The sequence below is a fragment of the Symphalangus syndactylus genome, chromosome 11 (genome assembly GCF_028878055.3).
Source record: "Symphalangus syndactylus isolate Jambi chromosome 11, NHGRI_mSymSyn1-v2.1_pri, whole genome shotgun sequence".
Taxonomy (NCBI): Eukaryota; Metazoa; Chordata; class Mammalia; order Primates; family Hylobatidae; genus Symphalangus; species Symphalangus syndactylus.
Window position 1 is genome coordinate 55,411,756 of NC_072433.2, and position 12,959 is coordinate 55,424,714.

The following is a 12,959-nucleotide window of genomic DNA, read 5'->3' on the forward strand; positions in this document are numbered from 1 at the left end:
TTGGCTAGAAGTAGAAAAAGGAACATATTTCATTCACATATTGCTTAGGGGATGCTTTGAAGAGGGAAGGTGCAGGGCCTCTATGAAGAAAAACATGTCAAGGACAAAGAGTCAGAGGCTAACATAAGAAAATGGGAGATTTGGCCGGGCGCGGTGGCTCACGCTTGTAATCCCAGCACTTTGGGAGGCCGAGGCGGGCGGATCACGAGGTCAGGAGATCGAGACCACGGTGAAACCCCGTCTCTACTAAAAAAAATACAAAAAATTAGCCGAGCGCGGTGGCGGGCGCCTGTAGTCCCAGCTACTTGGAGAGGCTGAGGCAGGAGAATGGCGTGAACCCGGGAGGCGGAGCTTGCAGTGAGCCGAGATTGCGCCACTGCACTCCAGCCCGGGCGACAGAGCGAGACTCTGTCTCAAAAAAAAAAAAAAAAAAAAAAAAAAAAAAAAAAAAAAAAAAGAAAATGGGAGATTTGCCAGGCGTAGTGGCTCACACCTGTAATCCCAGCACTTTGGGAAGCTAAGGAGGGTGGATCACCTGAGGTCAGGAGTTCGAGACCAGCCTGGACAACATGGTGAAATCCTGTCTCTGCTAAAAATACAAAGTAGCCAGATGTGGTGGTGGGCTCCTGTAATCTACTAGGGAGGCTGAGGCAGGAGAATCACTTGATCCTGGGAGGTGGAGGCTGCAGTGAGCCGAGACTGCGCCACTGCACTCTGGCCTGGGCATGAGAGCGAGACTCCATCTTAAAAAAAAAAAAAAAAAATTCTCAGAAGAAAATTTAGGAAACTATATATGTAATGTGGAAATTGTGGAAAATATTTGTTATTTTTGTTTTTCAGACAGAGTCTCACCCTGTTGCCCAGGCTGGAGTGCAGTGGCATGACCTTGGCTCGCTGCAACCTCCGCCTCCTGGGTTCAAGTGACTCTCCGGCCTCAGCCTCCCTAGTAGCTGGGATTACAGGCATGCGCCATCATGCCTGGCTAATTTTTGTATTTGTAGTAGAGACGGGGTTTTACCATGTTGGCCAGGCGGGTCTTGAACTCCTGACCTCAGGCAGTCTGGCCACCTCGGCCTCCCAGAGAGCTGGGATTACTGGCGTGAGCCACCATGCCCAGGCGTGAAATTTTTAAGCCAATAAGAGAAGCCCAGAAATCACCAAGAATCTTTTAGATGAATCTTTGTTAAAATTGGAGGAAAAAATTATGGGAAAATATCCTAAGCAAAGTTAAAAGGTGATTTGCCAATATGGTAAATGAACAGCCTTTATCCGTGGTGCATAGACAGGCCTTGCAGACTGTCAGCAAAAAGGCAAACAGTAGGAGAGAAAAACGGCCAAGAGGAGGAAGCGCAGGCAATTCACAGAGGAGCAAATTTAAATAGCAAATAAATAAGCAAAAAATGTTCAGCCTCATTAGTAACCAGGGAAACACACATTGAAGGAACAATGAGGTAGCACTTTATACCCATCAGGTAAGCAAAAATTAAAGAGGTAATGGAGTTTTAGGGGAAGCATAGTCATATATTGCTGGTGAAAATGCAAACCCCAGTGGGCATTTTAGAAATGAGTCTGATAAGATCCAACAAAAAAATTTTTTTTGCAAGGTCTCAGAAGATGCTCCATTTATTTATTTATTTATTTATTGAGATGGAGTCTCGCCCTGCCACCCAGGCTAAAGTGCAGTGGCATGATCTTCGTTCACTGCAACCTCTGCCTCCCAGGTTCAAGCGATTCTTCTGCCTCAGCCTCCTGAGTAGCTGGGAATACAGGTGTGTGCCACCGCACCTGGCTAATTTTTGTATTTTTAATAGAGACAGGGTCTTACCATGCTGACCAGTCTGGTCTTGAACTCCTGACCTCAAGTGATCTGCCTGCCTTGGCCTCCCAAAGTGCTTCGATGACAGGTGGTTTTTTTTTTTTTTTTTGAAAGCAAGGTTATTAAGAAAGTAAAGAAATAAAAGAATGGCTGCTCCATAGGCAGAGCAGCCAAAAGTTACTTCTGATGCATTCTTTAACTGGGTAACTATAGGAGAATGCACTCGACCAAAACAAGAAAACAAGCCAAGTAAGAGGAACATAATGGCATCTAGGAACAGGAGATTCAACATACGGAAGAGGGGAAGGGAGGTGGGGCGGGGTGGCTCACACCTGTAATCCCAGCACTTTGGGAGGCCGAGGTAGGTGGATCACCTGAAGTCAGGGGTTTGGGACCAGCCTGGCCCACATGGTGTAACCCCGTCTCTACAAAAATACAAAAATTAGCTGGGCATGGTGGCACACGCCTGTCATCCCAGCTATTCGGGAGGCTGAGGAAGAAGAATCGCTTGAACTCGGGAGGTGGAGGTGGCAATGAGCCGAGACTGCCCCACTGCACTCCAGCCTGGGCGACAGATTGAGACTCTGTCTCAAAAAAGAGAAAAAAAAAAAAAAGAGGGGAAGGGTCTCCTTGGGGAAAGGATGAGATGAGAAAGACCCTGTGGTGACACCGTGCAGCAGGCCTGGGCAGGAGTGCGTTCATATTGGAGCATGGAAGGAGGCACCAGCAGAGATTTATTCCAAGAAAATGAAATTCACAAACCACTTAATCTAAGTGAACATCTTGAGAAATGATATAAACAACTGATGGAGAGATTTGGGTTGAGTTAATAAGCACATCGAATATGCTAAGCAAATGAAAAAAACGAAAATGACTAACCCTAGGAAAACAAAAATTGTGCAGAAAGGAAAGGTAATAATAATTTACTACACAGTTTAGCTCTGAGTTGAGTTTACTTGTCGTAATCATATTTGCTAAGATTTTTGGATGGGTAGTTTAATGTTTTTCATCAAATTTAGGATGCTTTCAGTCATTATGTATTTATTATTATTATGTTTTGAGACAGAGTCTTGCTCTGTTGCCCAGGCTGGAGTGCAGTGGCATGATCTCGGCTCACTGCAACCTCTGTCTCCCGAGTTCAAGTGATTCTCCTGCCTCAGCCTCCCGACTAGCTGGGATTACAGGTGCGCATACCACCATGCCCTCCTGAGTTTTTTCAATTTTTTGTAGAGATGGAATCTCACTATGTCGCCCAGGCTGGTCTCAAACTCCTGCCCTCAAGCGATCCTCCCACCTCAGCCTCCCAAAGTGTTGGGATTACAGGGATGAGCCACGGTGTCTGGCCCCATCAGCTGGGACCAACTGGGACGGGAGGCTGAGGTGGGAGGATTGTTTGAGCTTGGGAGGTCGAGGCTACAGTGAGCAGTGATCATGCCACTGCACTCCAGCAGAGGTGACACAGCAAGACCCTGTCCCAAAACAAAAATAAACAAAAGAAAACAAATAAACAAAAAAGAATAAGATTGACAGAATGGACTCTTTGTGGCAATAAGATACCAAATTATAACATGCTGAGTAAAGGTTAAGTCATGCAGTTCCACACTTAAAGAATAAACTGGCTGGGCATGGTGGCTCATGCCTGTAATCCCAGCACTTTGGGAGGCTGAGGTGGGTGGATCACGAGTTCAGGAGTTTGAGACCAGCCTGACCAACATGGTGAAACCCATCTCTACTAAAAATACAAAAATTAGCTGGGCGTGGTGGCACACACCTGTAGTCCCAGCTACTCAGGAGGCTGAGGCAGGAGAATCGCTTGAACCCAGGAGGTGGAGGTTGCAGTGAGCTGAGATCGTGCCACTGCACTCCAGCCTGGGTGACAGAGCGAAACTCCATCTCAAAAAAAAAAAAAAAGAATAAATTATGCTCTAACTGCCACAAGGGTTTTCATTTTGTCTAGTAGCTAAACAAGCAGTGGTCTTGCTGCAACTGGACCACCAGACGGTGACTAATAGACACCTTTCCTCATTCCATAAGCCATAGCCACAGCATTGCCTGGACAAGAGACTGATTTCAGTAACTTTTTTTTTTTTCTTTTTTTGAGACAGAGTCTCATTCTGTCGCCCAGGCTGGAGTGCAGCGGTGCGTTCTTGGCTCACTGCAACCTCCATCTCCCGGGTTCAAGAGATTCTCCTGCCTCAGCCTCTCGAATAGCTGGGATTACAGGCTCCAGCCACCATGCCCAGTTAGTTTTTGTAGTTTTAGTAGAGAGAGAGTTTCACCATATTGGCCAGGCTGGTCTTGAACTCCTGACCTCAGCCTTCCAAAGTGCTGGGATTACAGGCGTGAGCCACCGCACCCAGCCTGATTTCAGTAACTTTCTCCTGACAAGAGGCCGCTAACATGGACTGGTCCTGGCAGGTTTACAGAGGCTGTGTGCTGGATGCTTTCGTGCCCTCTGCTTTACCTACCTTCTGACATCCAGGGCCTCACTGTAATGCACTTACATGTTAAGTCTCCAGCCCAAAGTGAATGTGGGATGCATGTTTGTTTACTGATTATGTGTGCGCCCTCTCCTTCATGAATATTCATAGCTCCTCCTGTAACCTCTTAAATATCTGATATAGTTTGGATATTTGTCCCTGCCCTAATCTCCTATGGAAATGTAATCCCCAGTGTTGGAGGTGGGGCCTGGTGGGAGGTGTTTGGGACATGGGGGTGAATCTCTCATGATGGCTTAGTGCTGTCCTTGGGGTAGTGGGTGAGTTCACATGAGATCTGGTTGTTGGAAGGTGTGTGGCGCCTTCCCCGCCCCCTTGCTCCTGATTTCACGATGTGATGTGTCTGCTCCCACTCTGCTTCCCACCATGAGTAAAAGCTCTCTGAAGCCTCCCCAGAAGCTGAGCAGATGCCCGCACCGTGCTTGTACAGCCTGCTGAACTGCGAGCCAATTAAACCTCTTTTTTATCTTTATTTTTTATTTTTTTGAGACGGAGTCTCATTCTGTTGCCCAGACTGGAGTGCAGTGGTGCGATCTCTGCTCACTGCAACCTCCGCCTCCCGGTTTCAAGTGATTCTCCTGCCTCAGCCTCTAGAGTAGCTGAGATTACAGACACCCACCACCATGCTTGGTTAATTTTTTTTTTTTTTGTATTTTTTTAGTAGAGCCTGGGTATTACCATGTTGGGCCAGGCTGGTCTTGAACTACTGAGCTCAGGCAATCTGCCCACCTTGGCCTCCCAAAGTGCTGGGATTACAGGCATGAGCCACCGCACCCAGCCAGACCTCTTTTTTTTTTTTAAATAAATTACCCAGTCTCAGATATTTCTTTATAGCAATGCAAGAACAGACCAATACAATATGTATATTTAGCAAATCTGTTTGGCATACATTTCTCCTCCACTCTTCCCTCCCTTGAAGTGCCTGCTTTTGGTCTCTACTGGAGGCTATGCTTCCCAGCCTACAGGCTGCAACCTTTTATAAGAAGGAAAATCTCTCAAATGGAGGAAGACTGTATTATTTTTCAGTTGACACTAGGGAAGGATGCAATGGGGGAGAGGGAGGGTGGGAAGTAAGTCAAGAGAAGGAAGAAGGCTGCCCATGATGAACGATGCTCATGTGTATGGCCCGCTTACATTCATATCCGTGTGTGTTCGTGGGTGTTTGTTTTCATAAGGAAATGCTTGAAGGGTGGTCACTGAATGAAACAGGGGCTATTTCACGGTAATGGGATTCTAGGTGACTTTTACTTACCTTCTTGTTTTTTTGTTTTCTTTTTTGAGATGGAGCCTCACTCTGTCACCCAGGCTAAAGTGCAGTGGCAGGATCTCAGCTCACTGCAACCTCCGCATCCTGGGTTCAAGTGATTTTCCTGCCTCAGCCTCCCGAGTAGCTGGGATTACAGGCGTGTGCCACCATGCCCAGCTAATTTTTGTATTTTTAGTGGAGACTGGGTTTCACCATGTTGCCAGGCTAGTCTCAAACTCCTGACCTCAGGTGATCCACCCACTTTGGCCTCCCAAAGTGCTGGGATTACAGGCGTGAGCCACCGCACCTGGCCTATTTACTTTCTTTCCTGTACTTTTTAAAAAATACTTTTTTTTGGACACAGGGTCTCACTCTGTCACTCAGTTTGGAATACAGTGGCCCGATCATGGCTCACTGCAGCCTCAAACTCCTGTGCTCAAGTGATTCTCCCACCCCAGCCTCCTGAGTAGCTGGGACTACAGGTGCGTGCCACCATGCCTCCTGTTTTTTTTTGTTTGTTTGTTTTTTGTTTTTGAGATAGAGTGTTGCTCTGTGGCCCACGCTGGAGTGCAGTGATGTAATGTCTGTTCACTGCAATCTCTGCCTCCCAGACTCAAGCAATCCTCCCACCTCTGCCTCCCAAGTAGCTGGGACTACAGGCATGAGCCACCATGCCTAGCCTAATTTTTTATTTTAGTAGAGACAGGGTCTTGCTATGTTGCCCAGGCTGGTCTTGAACTTCCCGACCTCAAGCAGTCCTCCTGCATCAGCCTCCCAGAGTGCTGGGATTACAGGCATGAGCCACTGTACCAGGCCACTTTTTTTTTTTTTTTTTTGAGACGGAGTTTCACTCTTGTCGCCCAGGCTGGAGTGCAATGGCGTGATCTCAGCTCACTGCAACCTCCGCCTCCCAGGTTCAAGCAATTCTCCTGCCTCAGCCTCCTGAGTAGCTAGGATTACAGGCATGTGCCACCACGCCTGGCTAATTTTGTATTTTTAGTAGAGACAAGTTTTCTCCATGTTGGTCAGGCTGGTCTCAAACTCCCAACCTCAGGTGATCCACCTGCCTCAGCCTTCCAAAGTGCTGGGATTACAGGCGTGAGCCACTGCACTGGGCCAACCAGGCCACTTTTATTTTAATTCTTTCCTATGCATATGGGTCATTGATATCATCAGATAAGTCAATTTGTCAAAAGAAAAAGAATAAGAGATCCCCAAGCCTCAAGAGGGCAGGTTTCTTTGACCTGGGTCCTCCAGAGCCAGGGTCTATCTGTACTCATAAGAGGTCCAGAGTGTTATAACATGGCCTTGCAACCTTGTTCTCAGGGACCCTGGAGCCAGTCCTTCATAGGTCTGCTGGAACTCACCACCCTGGGACTGCAGGCTCTGCCTGGCTGCAATCAAGAATCCCCTGGGGCCAGGTGTGGTGGCTCATGCCTGTAATCCCAGCACTTTGGGAGACTGAGGTGGGCAGATCACCTGAGACCAGGAGTTCGAGACTAGTCTAGCCAACATGGTAAAACCCCGTCTCTAGTAGAAATACAGAATTAGCCAGGCGTGGTGGCGGGTGCCTGTAATCCCAGCTACTCAGGAGGCTGAGGCAGGAGAATTGCTTGAACCCAGAAGCGGAGGTTGCAGTGAGCTGAGATCACGTCACTGCAGTCCAGCCTGGGTGACAGAGCAGAATCTGTCAAGAAAGAAAGGAAGAAAGGAAGAAAGGAGGAAAGGAAGAAAGGAAGAAAGGAAGGAAGGAAGGAAGGGAAGGGAAGGAAAGAAAGAAGGAAAGAAAGAAAGAAAGAAAGAAAGAAAGAAAGAAAGAAAGAAAGAACAGAAGAAAGAGAAAGAATCCCCTGAGGATCTTGGATTTGATCTTGGTGCCAAGGGAATCGGGTTTCTTTGGTCTGGGCAGTGCCTTGGCATCTATATTACGATTATCATTTGCCAATGATTATGAATTTTTAAATTTCACACAGCTTTGGGGAAGCAAAGAATCTGGACTTGTTCAGAACAATTAGCTATTGACACCAGAGGCTGCCTCTGGGTTATAATTGGATAATTATCCCTTCCTGGTGCAGACATTAGTGGCTCTCTTGTGCTTGGCCATGAACCATTTGCTATGTCCTCCATGTGGCCAAGCATCTAAAGGATAATGTTTTCACTTTTTAATTTTTAATTTTTGTGGGTAGATAGTAGGCGTATATATGTATGGGGTGCATGAGATGTTTTAATACAGGCATGCAATGTATAATAATCACATCAGGGTAAATGGGGATCCATTACATCAAGCATGTATCCTTTGTGTTACAAACAATTCAATTACACTCTTTGAGTTATTTAAAAATGTACAGTTGGCTGGGCACAGTGGCTCTCACCTGTAATCCCAGCACTTTGGGAAGCTGAGGCGAGCGAATCACTTGAGGTCGGGAGTTTGAGACCAGTCTGGCCAACATGGTGAAATCCTGTCTCTACTAAAAATACAAAAATTAGCTGGGCGTGGTGGCACTTATCTGTAATCTCAGCTACTTGGGAGTCTGGGGCAGGAGAATCACTTGAGCCCAGGAGTTCAAGACTAGCCTGGGCAACTTAGCAAGACCCCATCTCAAAAACAAAGCTACAGATTAAAAGAAAATCAGACCATGTCACTCTCTGCTTAAGGCCTTCAAGGGTTTCCTCATGCATTCAGGATAGAATCCGAAGTCCTTAGAATGACCCAGAGGGGCTGACACTGTTGGGCCTGGCCTCATCCCATGGCGGCCTCCTGCTCGTTCAATGAGGCTGCGATGCACTAGTCCCTCCCCCACGCCCTCCCCAGACTTATTTTATTTTATTTTATATTTTTTTGAGATGGGGTCTTGCTCTGCTGCCCAGCCTGGAGTGCAGTGGTGTGATCATAGCTCACTGCAGCCTCGAACTCCTGGGCTCAAGCTATGCTCCCACCTCAGCCCCTCAAAATACTATGATTACAAGCATGAGCTACTGCACCCAGTCCCTAGCTTTAAATATTTAAAACATCTAAACATAGAAGAGTTGAAAAAGTGGCATAATGGTCACTCATACACCTATCCTGAAATTCAATAATTACCATTTTGTCATATTTTCTTTCTTTTTTTTTTTTTTTTTGAGACGGAGTCTCGCTCTGTCGCCCAGGCTGGAGTGCAGTGGCGCGATCTCGGCTCACTGCAAGCTCCGCCTCCCGGGTTCACGCCATTCTTCTGCCTCAGCCTCTCCGAGTAGCTGGGACTACAGGCGCCCGCCACCACGCCCGGCTAATTTTTTTTTGTATTTTTAGTAGAGACGGGGTTTCACCGTGGTCTCAATCTCCTGACCTTGTGACCCGCCCCCCTCGGCCTCCCAAAGTGCTGGGATTACAAGCGTGAGCCACTGCGCCCGGCCATTTTGTCATATTTTCTTTGTGTGCATGTGTGCATTTTGTTGAAACGTTTATTTATTTATTTATTTATTTGAGATGGAGTCTCGCTCTAATGCTTAGACTGGAGTGCAGTGGCACGATCTTGGCCCACTGCAACCTCCGCCTCCTGAGTTCAAGCGATCCTTCTGCCTCAGCCTCTTCAGTAGCTGGAATTATAGGCACCTGCCACCATGCCTAGCTAATTTTTTGTATTTTTTGTAGAGACGGGGTTTCATCGTGTTGGCAAGGCTGGTCTTTAACTCCTGACCTCAAGTGATCCGCCTGCCTCGGCCTCCCAAAGTGCTTGGATTTCAGGCATGAACCACTGCGCCTGGCCAACATTTAAAAGTTAGTTGTAAGCCAGGCATGGTGGTGTGGGCCTGTAGTCCCAGCTATTGGAGAGGCTGAGGCAGGAGGATCGCTTGATCTCAGGAGTTTGAGGCTGCAGTGAGCTACAATCATGCCACTGCACTCCAGCCTGGGTGACAGAGCAAGACCCTGTCTCTAAAATAATAATAATAATAGTAATAATAATAAATAAATGAAATAAAAGTTAGCTGTAGATATCATGCCACTTGACCCCTATAAGGACTTCAATGTGAATCTCCTAAAAATAAAGACATCTTCCCTTATAGCCAGCCACATGTCACCACCCTACCCAAGAAAATCAATAGAAATTTTCTAATATGGAGTCCACGTTCAAATGAACCCAATTATTCCCTGAATGCATTTTAAAGATGTTTAATGTCCTAATCAGGACCCAATCAGGTTTGCACATTGTGGTTGGCTCCAGTGTCTCTTTGGAGTCTCCTAGTCTGGAATTGGCACTTCACAGTGTGCTTTGGGACCAGCGGCATGAGCATCACCTGGGAATTTGCTAGAAATGCAACTTCACAGGCCTCACTCCCGACCTGAATCAAATTCTGGGGTGGGGTCCAGGAATCTGTTTTAACAAGCCAGGTGATTTTTTTTTTTTTTCGAGACAGGGTCTCGCTCCGTCACCCAGGCTAGAGTGCAGTGGCATGATCTCAGCTCACTGCATCCTCTGCCTCCCAGGTTCAAGTGATTCTCCTGCCTCAGCCTCCCGAGTAGCTGGGACTACAGGTGCCTGCCACCACGCCCAGCTAATTTTTGTATTTTTAGTGGAGATGGGGTTTTGCTGTGTTGGTCAGTCTGGTCTGGGACTTCTGACCTCAAGCAATCTGCCCACCTCAACCTCCCAAAGTGTTGGGATTATAGGCATGAGCCACTGTACCTGGCCTCGGCTAGTTATCTTCATGGCTGTCTCTTCCTTTTCTTTTATTTAATAATAATAATATTATTATTTTTGTAGAGATAGGGTCCCACTGTGTTGCCTAGGCTGCCCTTGAACTCTTGGTCTCAAGTGATTCTCCTATCTTGCCTCCCAAGGCCCTAGAATTACTGATGTGAGCCACTGTGCCTGGGCTCTCTTAGTTCTGTGCTCTTTAGTTCTTCTTTCTTTCGCTCCCTCCCTCTCTCTATTTCCCCCCTTTCCCTCTCTTCTGTTCCCTCTATTTGCAAAGACACTGATTCCTCCCTTCCTGGGCACGTATTTCCCAGCCTTCATTGCTGTTAGATGTGGTCATGTGACTGGTTCTTGCTGATGGAAGGTGGGTGGAAACGACCCGGTCCCCTGCCTGGGGCTGAGATGGTTAAGATCATGGATCTGTCTTCTCCTGTCTGCATTGTTTGCTATCTACCAGCCCAGGCCCCGAGAGAGAGCAGAACCACAAGGTAGCGGTCCCTGAATGGCCATGTGGCAGATCTGCCTTAGACTGTTATCTGAGCAGGTAATAAACTTCTGTGATGTTAAGCCACAGAGATTTTGGGGCTTATCTGTTCCAGCAGGCAGCATTACCGTAAGTAACAAACACATGGACTCTCTCTGCTTCTCTAGCCTTTCAACTAGACACAGCTGCCCCATGACTCCTAAATTCTCATATTTTTAATTATAGCAGATATTGATTGGCATCTCATCTCAATTGTAACCCTCCAGGAGAGGCTCTAATGGGCCCAGCTTGGGACTCCTTGGAACCACTCCTAAAATGATCAGCTATGGCTGGTGGGGACAGTACTATGATTTGGAGATGACAGGAGGCCCCCCCGACCCTTCCCTGCCAGTGAAAGGTAGGGCCATTCTTTTTATTTTAAATTATTATTATTTTTAATAGAGCTGAAATCTCGTTATGTTGCCCAGGCTGGTCTTGAACTCCCCGGCTCAGGAGGCAGGGCCGGTGGTGGCTCATGCCTGTAATCCCAGCACTTTGGGAGGCAAGGCAGGCAAGGAGGATCACTTGAGGTCAGGAATTCAATCAAGACCAGCCTGGCCAACATGGTGAAACCCTTTCTCTACTAAAAATACAAAAATTAGCTGGGTGTGGTGGCGGGCGCCTGTAATCCCAGCTACTTGGGAGGCTGAGGCAGGAGAATCTCTTGAACCCAGGAAGTGGAGGTCGCAGTGAGCTAAGATCGTGCCATTGCACTCCAGCCTGGGTGACAGAGCGAGACTCCATCTCAAAAAAGAAAAAAGAGGCATCAGGTCATCCTGCCTGTGACAGGAGGGCACTGCAAAATTACATGGCCAAGGGCATGGGTAGGGGGAAGGGTGAAGAGTTAGGGCCAAATAATGTACACCTTACCTAATTTCCCACTGGAGAACACCCCCTTTCTGTCAATTACTTTGGGTGGGGCTCCAGCTCAGGGGTGGAGCAGGTGACAAAGACTTCAGCCAATCAGAGAGCAACTTTGCCCACTTGGGACTACAGGTGTGCACCATCACACCTGCTAATTTAAAAATTTTTTTGTAGAGGCCGGGCACTGGTGGCTCACGCCTGTAATCCCAGCACTTTGGGAAGCTGAGGCAGGCAGATCACGAGGTCAAGAGATTGAGACCATCCTGGCCAACATTGTGAAACGCTGTCTCTACTAAAAATACAAAAATTAGCTGGCCCTGGTGGTGCATGCCTGTAGTCCAGCTACTCGGGAGGCTGAGGCAGGAGAATCGCTTGAACCCGGGAGGCGGAGGTTGCAGTGAGCCACGATCGCACCACTGCACTCCAGCCTGGGCGACAGTGCAAGACTCTGTCTCGAAAAAAAAAAGAAAAATTTTTTTTTTTTTTTTTTTGTAGAGAGGGTTTTGCTATGTTGCCCAGGTTGGTCTCGAACTCCTGGGCTCAAGCGATCTGTCCACCTCAGCCTCCCAAAGTGCTAGGAACTACAGGCATGAGCCACTGTGCCTGGCCTACTTTTCCTTTCCAAATGAACCAGTTTGGGTTGAGTTTTCAGTCACTGAGACCAAACTGGTCCCAATGAATACACCAGTAATCTTAGCCTCAGAGGTGTGCATCTAGTCACAGAAGTGCTCAGTGGCTTCCAGTGTTCAAGGCTACTGGATTGCACAGGAGCTGTTATAGGGCAAGCCCCGTGGATACTGGTGGCTCAGAGGTCTTACAGATGAGGTTTCACTGGGAACCAATCAGAACTCCCTTATTTGCAAGTAACAGACACCAAACTCGAATGGACTTGTGAGAATACGTTGGCTCATGTAATTGAAAAAGCCACCTGGGGCCGGGCGCAGTGGTTCACACCTGTAATCCGAGCACTTTGGGAGGCCAAGGCAGGGCAGATCACGTGAGGTCAGGAGTTCAAGACCAGCCTGGCCAACATGGTGAAACCCTGTCTTTACTAAAAATACAAAAATTAGTCGGGTGTGTTGGTGCGCGCCTGTAATCCCAGCTACACGGGAGGCTGAGGCAGTAGAATCACTTGAACCCGGGAGGCAGAGGTTGTAGTGAGCTGAGATCGTGCCATTGCACTCCAGCCTCCGTGACAGAGTGAGACTCCCTCTTGGAAAACAAAAGAAAGGAGAGGAGGGGAGGGGAGGGGAGAGGAGGGGAGGGGAGGGGAGAGGAGGGGAGGAGAGGGGAGGGGAGGGGAGGGGAGGAAAGAAAAGAAAAGAAAAAGCCATTT